The sequence below is a fragment of the Triplophysa rosa genome, linkage group LG7 (genome assembly GCF_024868665.1).
Source record: "Triplophysa rosa linkage group LG7, Trosa_1v2, whole genome shotgun sequence".
NCBI lineage: Eukaryota > Metazoa > Chordata > Actinopteri > Cypriniformes > Nemacheilidae > Triplophysa > Triplophysa rosa.
Window position 1 is genome coordinate 5376258 of NC_079896.1, and position 13880 is coordinate 5390137.

The 13880-nt window shown below is 38.6% G+C and overlaps 1 protein-coding gene across 3 annotated transcripts in view; it reads right to left on the minus strand.

Moving 5' to 3' along the window:
• The window catches only part of cntn4 (contactin 4), a 133226-nt gene extending 122504 nt beyond the window's left edge, over positions 1-10722 (minus strand). For all 3 annotated transcript variants that reach the window (XM_057338898.1, XM_057338897.1, XM_057338896.1), the window contains exon 1: positions 10495-10722. The gene's annotated coding sequence lies outside the window, so the exon portion shown is untranslated. The remainder of the gene's footprint in view (positions 1-10494) is intronic.
• Between the last annotated feature and the right edge of the window lie 3158 nt (positions 10723-13880).

The following is a 13880-nucleotide window of genomic DNA, read 5'->3' on the forward strand; positions in this document are numbered from 1 at the left end:
CACAACCACATAAATGCACTTGGTATGAGAAAATTCTGTCTTCATTTTTAAGTGAACTGTCTCTTTAAAACACACAGCCGAAGAAAAATTACAGCACAAGCCTTGAGCGATAAACAGCTTAACACCAGCACCATGATATCATCATAATCACAGGAACAATACCAATTCTTGTGCCTCTCAAACTCTTTAGCACTGAGTCACTGATGAGCCGGATTGGCTAATCACTTACAGGGGTCTTATAGAAGGCAGCCTTGTTTCTGAGAGATGTTTGCCAGTCAGACTGCCCAAACCAATGCAAAACAATCCTGTTCTTTTGTGACAGAACGTAATGATACAAAAATACATAATAATCACTTTTAAAATGCAAAACTTTGAGATTACGATGCTTATTCTATAGACATTATTTCAAAAGAGATGTGTATATGATTCAGAGCTATTCGAATATTCCTACATGTCATCAGTACATTTTGAAATAACTAATACATGTTTATTTTTATGTTTATAATTATCTTGTATTGCTATTTTTTCAATATTGGATATGCTTCTTCATTCAGCATTTATTGCAATGCATTTTAGCATCCTAATATTGTAGTAGTTTAACTACTTAATTTATGTCCAGATAATAAAATGTCCTTACAATGGCACAATAGTAACAAATGTAAGTCGCAAGACTCATTTCACCTTTTTTTTGTAAAGTAAGGTTAAAGGGGTCATATGGCAGGAATACGTGTTTTTCTGTGTCTTTGGTGTGTTATAAGTTGCCCATGCATGTATTAGACACGCAAAATTGCAAAAATTAAAGTGTTGGAACAAAAGATGCATTCTATCTAAAAGTGAATGCTCACCCAGACCTGCCTGAAACGCCTCGTGTAACCACACCCCCACAAATCTACGTCACTTCGTGGTATGATTGGACTAAGACCGCCCAAATGTATACGCAAGTAAGGTGGGTGTACCTATCAGTACAATTGCTTTGGAACCTGATGTTCCAAATATGGTAAGAGGCGTTACATTTCTGCCACATGCTTGCAGTATTCGACCAATCACTACGCACTGATTAACTGGCCAATCATAGCACACCTCGCTTTTCAGAGCGATGAGCTTTGTAAAAAATCTGCGCGTTGCAGAGAGGCGGGGCAAAGAGGAGATACAAACATGCACGGTAGGTGGAAAATACAGCATTTTTTAACCTTAAATCGTGTATGCACGATGCAACTATAATATTCGTTTTAGCCATATCATATGACCCCTTTAACAAAAGTTTGTTAAAAATATTCTCCTTACTCCAAAGAAGATTTTTTAACTGCTTTTCATAATAGTATTATAAATTTAAAACACTACAAATTTTGGGTTATTTTAACCCAGCGTTGGGTCAAAAAACCTAAGTTGGGGTATACATTAACCTAGTTGGGGTATACATTAACCTATGTTGGGTTGTTTTAGCCCAAAAACCTGGGTAATTTTATTTTATTTTTGGGTCATATATAAACATTATGGGGCGGTTTCCCGGACAGGGATTAGTCTAAACCAGGACTAGGCCTAGTTAAATTAGGATATTTAAGGCGTTTTTAAAAACATGCTTTACAAACAAACATTACAGTGTGCATCTTGAGACAAAACAATCGCACTGATATATTTTAAGATATGCAAGTGCAAGTTGTTTTCGATCAAGATGCCACTCATGTATAAAGTAGTCTGGGATTAGGCTAAAACCCCGTCCGCGAAACCAGCCCTAAATGGGTTAATTGCACCCAAAAGTTGGGTTTGTACATTCTGCCTCAATGCTGGGTTCATATAAACTCAACATTTCTTGTATGTAACCCAAAATTCTGATTAAACCATTGCAAGCATTGTTTATTCAAGTGCAAGTTTAATTTAATTTAAAAACCACACTGTATGTAGTGGATGTATGCATACATAAAGTACATACCGTATGCCATCTGTACCATTCATATATTCTGCAGCAGCCTACCGTAACATTTAGGCAGAAAGTACTCATATGTGTCTCGGAAAGGGCACTTGTTATATAAAGACTCAACGCTTTTGATAGGCACACTCACTTTTCTGCAAGATAGTGGCCTACATTCAAGCATCAGTCCATCATTTCCACCCTCAGAGACAATGCATTTTTTAAATGTCATTTTTGCACAGCTTGTCTAAATTGTTGGTTTTAGAAAACTCAAGCCCTGGATCCCATGCGTGATAAAGAAATGCTCTGTGGCTCTCTGTCAGACCGTCAAATCTGTCAGATCAACTGCTGATACATTATTATGGCCCGACTACAATTCACATCAAGGCGACTTATCTGGCCAACTAAGATGAGGAGACAGCCAATCCAACATGGTAATATAATTCAAAGCTTTTTTAGGGGTAGAACTGGCCTGCTACTTCTCAAACCTGAGTTATCGGGAGAATTGCCTTGGGCCTTCGAAACATATTTTTTGAGAGCCAAAAATTATGTATTTTGGAGTAAAAGGTGCCACGTTTCTATTGCCGGTAAGATGTGAAGGCCTGAATATTGCTTCAGAGCAACAATTTGTCAGAGGTGTTCAGAAAATTGGAGTAATCTCTCACGTCTGAGAAGTCGTGCGAGGACACACAATGGCAGGGGTACCGCATAACCAAAGAAGACGGTTACAATTTATAGTAGTACTAGGGCTGTCATGATTATTAAATAATCGTCTCATCGCGATTGTTTGACTTCATCGCGATGGTTTCAGATCATCGCAATTATTGCACATCTCTATAGAAGACACTAGGGGGAGCTGTAGTGCATCTGCATATTTTATTGTATATATTGTAACTAAAGCATGGTAATACTTGTAAAATGTACCACCACAACACAATAAATTCCTAAAATAGTAATTAGATTATAGTTCCAAGCCCAGGTAACTATACGTTACAGCTGCGTTACATCGTTGCTGTTGTATCGTTTTATCATTTAAATTGTAAAAAGCGAAATAGCTTTTTCAAAGTCTGGATGCCTGCCTGTCATCAAACTGAAACGCGCCTGCGTGGGAAGTAGTACCAAAGCCACTCCATGGAAAGCCTGCCACCTTAAGCTAAAAACTTGTAACGGCCAATGCTATCGCCACGTGTAACGCAGGCAAGGAGACTAGACACCGGATATGATTGGCTGAGGTGACTCTTGTGATCGATGTTAGCCTTTATGCTCCAATTGTAAGTATTACAGACCCATACATCTCCCTATCACAAGACAATCTTTGGTACTACCAGCGAAAACAAACTCAGCATGGAGAGAGAAACGTATGCGTTCTGTAGCTGGAAATACAATCATTATTTTCAGTTTATTTCTGTTAAAGGCAAGAACATTGTTGTGCGTTGTCGGTCATGTGGAGGTAGGCAAAACCCTCTCTCCCGCAAAAAACAACCTGAAAGGGCAGTACAGCGCGGTTAAACTTCTGGAGAAAGTAACGTCACCGGGCACGGAGAGAAATGAATCAACTTCTATTGTCGAGTGCCAGGCTGCTATTAGTAACATGTTATGATTTGTCAGACTAGTTTTTGCTGCTCTAACGTTGTTATATTTGTTAAATGACGAAGAAATCATCATAGAAATATGCAGAAGCACTAGTTAAGATATACAAGTTAAAAGAAACTAAGGAGAGACTTTTTACATTATGGAGTATGCAGGTTTAGAAATACTAGTTAACATATGAAAAAATGTTTTAAGTTAAAATGTCACAGAGTTTAATTATTATTATGATTTATGACAGGCTTTAGTATGGAATAAGCAGAAAGAATGTGTTAAAAGAATTAAAGACGAGATAGAGTAGAGTATGCACTTCCCAGTAAAGTTTAGTCTTGAGAAGGCTAAAGAGGTTATTTTGTGTTTTTGAGGGGTGGGGGGTAGTAATGTAACGAGTAGTGTAACTAATTACTTTTGAAATAAAGTAATCAGACCAGTAACTTGATTACTTTTAAAAGGAGTAATCAGTAATTTAATTACATTTCCAGAGTAACTTGCCCAACACTGATCATTGAAGTGCTCTAGGTGAAAACGTGACATTGGAAATGCTCACAAATAGTTTTAAGCAACAATTTGAAGGAAGATGCATTTCTCTGGACTATGTCATATAGCCCTCTGTCCTATGAGGTTATATGAAATATGACTGTAATATTCCAGGTTTGATATGAGCAATGAAGGACCCAATCTAACATCTAATCAATATCTAATGGAAGAAATACATTTGAATTCTACATAACTGTTCTCTCAGTTCCACATCAATAAGCAATGAAGATTTGTTTTATAACCAATCACTGCAGTTCAATTACAATAAGCAGTTTATTGAACAGTTCTTTTTCATATGACAGATAAATAAGAGGGGCAGTAAAGTAAAAAACGATGGGTCATAATGTCGTTCATGCTTTCTATCTCAAACGCATTAAACACTAATGGAGCAAGCTATATAACAGTGAACCATATCTACAGTACAACACTGGGCAACAATGCATAATTAGTCTAATAGAATACATTTACTGTATAGTGTGTGTGTGTTATGACCATATAACCATGTAATTTTTTGGAGGATCTATTGACAGAAATGCAATATAATATACACGTCTTCAGAGATGCATAAAGACCTTACATAATGAAGCGTTATGTTTTTATTTCCTAGAATGAGCTACTTCTATCTACATACATACAGTAGCCCTAAATAGACAAGCTGCTCTACACAACGTGTTTCATAAATAAGTCATCTCCTTCGGCAAAGAAGCAAAAACGCGACGACATCTTAGTTCTGTGTCAGCCGCCGTAATGCTTCGAAAGGGAGGGGTGAGCGGTGGAGTGAGCTGTTGAGCAATGGACCTTTAAATTAATATTTGACCAAACAGCTATTATAATGATAATAACTATACAGTTATTATAATTGTTTTTTTTAATGGCGAACACAAAAATTATGTATATTCTGTCTATTGTTTTAACACTACCCTGGCCTATTTGAGATCAGTTTTCTAACTTTTTTAAAATGTTACATCATGACATCTCCCAGAGGACCACTGGAATTCAGCACTCATCTTACCAAACTTTCATCCCTCCCAGTCTATTCCACACGGACAGAAGCCTCTTGTCTGTTTTCCAAAGTAAAAAAGTAGCAGAACATTTTTAGCACCGAACTCCCCTGAAGACTGTCATAGAGTAGATTTCCCATAAACACTCGAAAACACACCCATGTGGTTTGGGGCAGCACTTTGCTGATTAAACAATTTGCCCATCATGCCCATTATGAACACACATCATGTAAGCCGCCTCTATCTGGCACCTTGGTTTACTGAAGGGAAGAACTGTAAGGGAAAATATTAATGGTAAATAATGCAGCCGGCATCACAGAGCCAATTGTTCCGTAACTGTCTTATCATGTTATGCTTCTCTAATGAAACCCACAATTAGCCGTATTCCCAAAGGTAAAACCATGTTGCACCATGATTGCATAAGCAACAATAGACAATAGGTCTGTAACACATTTAGAAACGGCACATAAGAATAACAGTTCAGTGGATTTGAACTAATTCCAAAGCAACGGTTATTAGAGACAGATGTGTTTGTTGTTCAATCATCCTTCAGTTACTTACCTTCCTAAATTAGCATTATTTATTAATTTACTGTACATATATCAGAATGCACTAATCACTGCACTATAGAAAAAGCACAACATCTATTATAATATGTTGTGTTTTTAAATGCATATACCATGCAATACTACTACTTAAAGGAGTAGTTCACTTCAAAATTTGCCCCCACTGACTTTCCATAGTAGGAATAAAAATTACTATGGAAAGTGAATGGGGGCCAATTTTGAAGTGAACTACTCCTTTAAAATGAAAATGATGTTATCATTTACTCACTCTCCTGTCATTTCAAACCTGTATGACTTTCTTTCTTCTGCAGAACACAAAAGAAGATATTTTGAAGAATGTTGGTAACCGAACATTGTATAGACACAAAACCAATGCAAGTCAATGGGTACCACCATTGTTCGGTTACCAACATTCTTCAAAATATCTTCTTTTGTGTGACAACATGACAAGAGGGTGAGTAAATGGGTGAACTATCCCTTTAAATATTAGAACCTTACATACTGTGGTAATATACCATCTGATACCCTCACTGTACCATAGTACTGCCACTGTAACCCAATTACAAAATGTTCCATCCACAAAAAAAGAGGCGAATTTGCTACGGCCGTCAATCCCAAAATAAAATAGATATATTTTAATGTGTCTGCAGCTCTGTGAAATTGTCTAAAACAAAAGCCGTTCACAAGTCCATTCCCATAACTGGACATTAAGGCATAATAAAAAAGGCACAACGGCGCTGTTATTAAAATGAATGATAGTTCTGTTTGTGACAAGTCTACTTGCAATCATGTATGAGGATCGTTACATTACTACCGAGCTCAAAAATACAGCTCGGAGACATTAAGTGGCAGGAATAACAGCAGAATAAAAGAAAAGTGCTGTTTTAATGGGATTTCTGCAAGCATGCTGACTGAACACTGGGTGTATCCACACCACCCAGTATTTTGCATATTCGCCCAAACATTTGCTTTACACTGAGGCGCGCAGGCATGTTGTACCCCGTACACAAAAACAGCCCCACGGATTTGATTTTTTTAACACTGAAACGGTAATTCATTGTGACAAAGTTAAGAACTAAAAAATGTGACAAAAAACAACTATATAACTATTCCTAACCCTCCATTTTCACCTGTCTTCAAAAATCGGTCAGTTTCTTCAAAGCAATTTCTCACGAAACACTCTATTGTGGGTCTGATCTCATCGTGGCAACAATACAGCTTTGAAGTAACAGTTCCTCAGTTACGGTCCTGAACCCTTAAAAAAGGTGCAATAGTGTGAAAGAGACTTATATTGTGCTGTCAGCTTTCCTAAACCTCAGGCCAATGTGGAACATGACGCGTTAGTACGAACAACAAGCAAAAGTTCACAGATCTGCCTATGAGATATAGCAGACCGAATGTCTTCGATTCCTTTGCCCTTTTAGCCGACAATGCTACTGCGGGCCTCGGGAAGACTATAAATAAACCATCTGACCCAATGCATCGAGACTGTAAGGATGTGCGGCGCATTCAATATACCCTTTTCACACACTCAACAAAGCAAGCCGAGATATAATAATTCCCAGCACCAGAGGGATTGTTTTTCCTAATTGACAGCCATCTTAGATCCATTAGTACACTGCTGTCAGTACACACGCCTTTGATCTGCTATGTCACCTGGATCGATTTCAATGCCTGGCAAACATGCAAATAATTCTGTAGCAAAGAGGTGTCAAAAGCATTCAGAATATGCTGGTGCTAAGACACCGACTGCCTCACGATAAAAAGCAAGAAGGGGGTGGAGGGGAAAAAAGAATGTGACTTGGAGACTCGACGGCTGGATGGGGAAAAAATCATCTTAATACAACACAAGAGGCTTACAAGTCCCTGCATGCGTGGAGGCAAAAGAAGTATCGTGGGTCCGCAGCCTTTCTGCGCATAATAATGCTTTGAAAAAAGCATGCCGCTGTTTGCTTTATAAAACCAACTCGAGGGGAGCACATAAAGAGGAGTATTTTACTGGAGGAGGCAAGGCGGGCCACACAGAACATTTGTCTTTATTTGCCGGGCTTTACCCTGGTTTGCAGTCAGTGAGAGAGGAGAGACGCTAGACGAGACGCTAACGCACTTCACAGGACTCGTTTCCAAAATGCTGCTTTGCTTGACCGGGGAGCGCCCAGCTGCATTCATTGCACTTGAATTCCCAGTTACGCCTCTTTTGCCTTTTCATCCGGGCCGCCCACTAAGCATTCGTCTATGTTGACGTAAAAGTTGTAGTCACTTAGGAGGATACTGTGACAACAGAGAGGTCCTTAGGGAGTCTGTAGGTCCCTGAAGAAAGCGGTATTGCATAAAGCTCAAAATGAGAACTCAAAAATACGAGGAACTAAGCAAAACGTAACTAATAACACGGTATGTACCGATTCTCCGATTCGTATTTATGACAGAACGTGCCTCAGATTTGCATGCTTCTTGTTAAAGCTGAGAGTTGAATTATAAGTAATATTTTCACAAAAATATAATCGGAGGTATCACAGCCACTTCTTAATGTTACGATTAACGTCACCAAGTTTTATTTATTAGTCTTCCTTACGGGTTTGTTGCCAATTAAAATGATCTGTAAATAAAACGAAACGTCTGAAACATTTTTTTAACCCTCATTAAACAGACATGAACCACAAAATCTCACACAATGACGGAGGTTTGGAGTGAGTACGTACTACTTTGCTATACAACTTTTCATAGACAGACAAAACGTATACATTATACAGAAGTGTCCTTTTGGATACGGTTCATCTATACTTCCCCCAGCAGAAACTATCCGATTAAATTAAACGCAACCACCCTGGAATCTTTTTAATGTCACTTGTACTACATCACTTTTGACAGGTCGGTACGCTGCTGCACTTTTTGCATGAAACACTTTCTCCCTCTCTCTCTATCTCTGGCTATGTCTCTTGCCCTCTTCCTTTCTTCTTGACGTAACACTGAACACTGATAACTATTTTTGTCCAGTCCACATAGTATATCAGATGACTTAGTGCACTTTACACAATGCCAATAAATAATTACCCAAAATAACAAATCATATTTTCCCATTAGTGGTGTTTTGACAATAGATGTTAGTCTGATATGATATACTGTGTTATAAAAAATCGTGTTTGCATGCAGTCACGCTTAAAGGGATACTTCACCCAAAAATGAAAATTCTGTCATAATTTACTCACCTTCGAGTTGTTCCAAATCCGCATACATTTCTTTGTTCTGAAGAAACACAGAGACATATATTTGGAAGATGGCTTAAAACAGACAGATTTTGCCCCCCCATTGACTACCATAGTAGGAAAAAATACAACGGTAGTCAAAAGTGCCCCAGAACTGTTTGCTGTCCTACATTCTTCAAAATGTCTTCTTTTGTGTTCAACTTTTATGATAAAGTATTTTTTCCTACTATGGGAGTCAATGGAAGGCAAGATCTGTTTGGTTATAAAACATTCTTCCAAATATCTTTCTCTGTGTTCATCAGAACAAAGAAATGTATACAGATTTGGAACAACTCGAAGGTGAGTAAATGATGTAATCCCTTTAACTTTTGCAAATGTTGTAAAAAAACAGGTCGCTTAAAAAGGAAAAGCGGGAATTATATAATGTGGGCCAAAGATAATGGTATACATCATATCCTGGGTTGACAACCTGACCAGTGATTAACATTTAAATATGATCCACATAAAACCTCATCTGCTTGGCCACCGGATGAGATGAGATTGGTACCAACCCTGGGAGCTGCAGACTGTGAGCGACGTATGCCTGATAAATCTACACTATGCAACCTCATGCACAGTGTCTATGCACAGTGTCTATGCACAGTTCAATGTTATTTAGGACTCTGATCTCAACAACACCCAAACAGCACTGACAACATTTTAATAACAAACTGAATAGCAAATAAAAGAAAGTTATGACTTTAACATTTCATGCAGCAAAGCAAGGGAAATAAATAAATAAATTCTGAGTGGTTTATGGAAGTGCTGGACAGCAATAATCAGAAAATCCAGCCGGATTAAGCGATGGAGGGGTTTAATAAACATCTGTGGCGGCTCCAGTCTCCAACATGGGGCTCTCTAACCGAATCAAACTCAGGGCATATCAGATCATTAACCCCAGCGCAACATGTCTGTAAGCGTCGGTAATGCACACCCGTCCTGACGTTAATGCGCTCTGTACGCAACCCATCACGGGCGGTTTCGGTAAGTAAAATCAATTCGAGTTCGAGGTTTGAAAAGTCAACAGAGATGATGATTTAACCTGCATACATCAAGAAGCGTGTCACTTTCACTTGGCTTTGTGACAAAAGAAACAACATCGTTGCATTGCATGAATTTCTAGTCTGAAGAAAATAAAACACGCTAAATTACTATACTATGACATATATGCTGTAAGTACTATTAAAGTAACCATAGTCAATTTGTAATAAAAGCATAGTAGAAGCAAATTTACTAGGTCTCGTTACTATAACCACAGTTTCACCGTTGTATTTGTAGTAAAACTATGGTTACGAAAAGGCTTTGGAATATATAACAGCTACATGTTATGTTTACATTGTCACTTCAACTGGTGATAATTCTACTACTGCTAATGATATAAAAACGCATTTGTCGTCAGCGGTTTGGTTGTCGTAGTGCACACAGATGAAATAGAGACACGTCAAAGTAAGGGGTCTGTCCCTTCTCCAAGTAAAGGACTCAGGAAAACGTGTCGCCAGCCGTAAAAAAAACCCCGAAACGAGCAGCATCATACTCACTCTCCAGATATCATAGCCTTCGTTAGATGAAGTACAACATTATAAACCCGACATCAGTCTAATAGGTCTCTAAGTACAGAGCAACGCACAGCCGATAAGTAAAGACGCACTTACTATGATACATCGAGTACCCTTCCTTTCCTCAGGCTCACTGTGAGACACTCACTGAACCGAGCATCGGAGCGGAACCAAATCTTCCCGGTTGCCTGAATAAAACAGCCCGAATCTCCGAATCTGACGCTCAGTGGGCAAATATGCGCGCGCCGCCGTTAAACTGGATATATTGCGCTATCCTCGCGCGGTCCCCGCTGATTCACGCATCAGCACTGAGCCTCGCGCTGCTCCGAGTGGCACGGGGTGGGCACCTCCCACATCCTGACTCCCAAAGAGTCAGAGACATCACAGCATCTTTTTTAGTCACGAAGGATTTAACGTGAGGGATACGAGGGCACGGCTGATATGACAGAAACGTAAACTTACAGTAAAACATGAGATGAAGCATTCATTATTCATTGTGTATTTTGAGAAGGCAGGCCGCCCAGTAGCAACTGCGTTTAGAGAAGTCAATGCATCGGATCTGCCAAATTATAGGGTGTATAAACGTCTTATTTACGTAATAGGAAACGATTAGTTTGTAGTTGAGTCGTTTTGAATAAACACTGGAGCGCAGTGGTTTTGCATTTGACATTGGCTGGTGACCCAATACAAGCATGTCCTTAATATTATAACCATGGTATTGTTGACAGAAAAGTTGATCATTTTGGTTTCTACAGTAAACGTGGCTTGAATTTTGATGGGTCTTGACAGCTCTTGACACCCCATAATCGACCGCACAAAACAAGCTGCTCGGCACAAAACATGTGCTGCAAGAGAACCTGTATTTAATTATTACCCCATTTATTTGACTTCACAGAGTATTTTTTGATGGTTTTCAAGGATGATGGCTTATCACGCAACATGTTGTCCTTGTTGCCATTTACCAAGTTGGCAAGTTACTGCTGTTGCTGAACTGGCAGAGCATGGCATTTGCAATGCCAAGGTTCAATGCCATACTAAAAAATGCATTAGTGCCTGCCAAACGCATACAGTAAATATACTTTGTACCAAGTGACACATAATGAACGCATATTTTAATTGCCTTTATTTTGCTATATTGTGTGCTCCTCCTGTCTGTTACCTCAGACCTATGACTCATTTCGAGATAATTTATGTTGCTATATGATCCACTTATTTAAAAGGGAATGGTCTTGATGAGCGCTTTTAAAAGGAACACTGGAGTCCACCGTAAAACACTATTGTCTAATAAAACGTTAGGGAAATCCTTACGAAGCAGCTGCATTATACCTGCTAAATTATGTATATCGCTTTTAATGAGATCACATTTCTCTATGTCATGATTGGAGTTCAGACTCCCCTACCTCCTCCCCCTGCTATTGCATTTTCCTCAATTAAGTTGGATCAGAGGAATGATCTATCTAGGCACCTGCGCCGGGGGGGTTATAAGCTGTTCACTAAGTGTCTTGATCAATGGTAGGGGCTTATTGACATGCTTAACTCCCGATGGCACTCTCTGTCTGCTGTGACACAACAGCGTGGGGAAGAGCGTGACATGTTTTGACATCAGTGTGACAGAGGTGTGTGCGGGTAGGTGTGTGTTGCAATGTGACTATTACTGCTTTGCATATGTTTGTGCAATTCAAAGATAGAAAAATGGATGGGTCGCATGGACTTGAAAAAAAACCAACAGTGCTATTTCTCATGCACAGCTGCTTGAGAAATAGATTTACATTAAGTGTCTTGCTTAGCACTCACATGCTTACCAAAGAGACGGATTGCATTCGCATCCACTGTTAGCAGATGCTAGATCCTTATTTAGCACCTATGAAGTTTAAATACAGCAAAATTTCCAATCAGTGAGACTGTCAGGGGAGCAAATCAATGGTTTGTTATTAGATCTTGTAACATCATGTCCACGAGGAAGGTGCTAATCCACTAGGTGGCACAAGCTAACAAGCCTGTTGTCAAACACAGCCTTTTAAATCAGGGTAAACTGCCAGTATCAGATGGTTCTTTGGAGAAAAATATAGTGCCACTGATAGTTTAGAAGCATTAAATTTAGGCGGCCAGTTAATTTTTTTATTTACATAATTATAGCGGCACTCCGTTTTACATACCAATCTCTGAATGACACCGCAAGCAACGAAATTAAACAGATACAGGCCCCTCCACATATGAATTCCACCTTTGATCCTTTACAATTTTCATTATCCGCACATAAGCCCTAATTATAGTAAGTGGGATTTGAGAAAATCTTCCCCTTTTAAAATAGTCAATGGGAAAGCGATAATTAAAAGAGAAGTGAAATTGAAATCCTGATGGGATTAACTTGCAGGAAAGACGGCAGAGAACTGAACAGCATCCTTGAAGAGAGACCAGCTACGGATACGTCTTTGTGCATTTGATGTATTAGTGACTTTCATAGTGCAACAGATCTAAAATGAAAAAAAAAAATGCATGGACATATTTAAATAAACCTTAAATAAACCTTATTATTTTCAATAACTTTCAATCACACACCCAGTCTGAAAAGTTATTTTTTCATGATTTACTGTTCCTTTTTTTCATGAAGTAAAGAGTATATTGTCTTTGAAAATATAGCCTTGATATCTTTAATATTGACTGAATAAGGCAAAACATTGAATCCATAGTGAAATTAATGGTTGAAATCCAACTTTGATACTTGTTATCTTATATAATGTAATGTAATGTAATGTAATAATATAATATAACATAATATAATATAATACAGTGTAGTATAGTATAGTATGATATAATTTAATATAATATAATAACAAATGGAACATAATTGACCAGTCCACTAGTTTGCCCTTGCTTGGACTAAAAGATAGCCCCGCCCCAAACTCATGCCATTGGTTGAACCAAGTTTCTATAAAATCAACTTTATTTGTACCTTGTACGCAATATTTATTGTATAGTTTTGATAGTAGAAAGTATTTTACAATGGAAAAATTCCACACATCGCCTTTAAAGTCAATATAAATGTACTCTTTAAAGTCCTTTTTATACAGTACATGCGCTCAGCTGCAGCTTGTTTAATTTAAGAGAAGTTAAATACTTCCATTCAGTACTTCTTATAGATCTATAGTTCAGAATCCCTATAAAGTAATTAAAAGGACGCTCAAATCTACTTTCAGTCTTGCAGCTACTGTAGTCTCTGAAGGTCTTTTCTATTGAATCTCTCCCAGAGTTCAAGGCTGAACATTGTCACGCGATCCCCCGGCATCTCCCGGGCTGAGCTCAATGTACGGGGACTCACGTCTGCCTGGTGTCATCTAAAGCCACTAATGACTCACGGACAGAGGCGTTTTACCTCAGACGGTTAAGTAAAACCTCTGCAGCGTGAAATAAAGTTGCTGCGCACATTGTGTTGACTTTTCTCGTGCTGAACTCGGGTAAATCAATTACCTTCTGAAGCACAG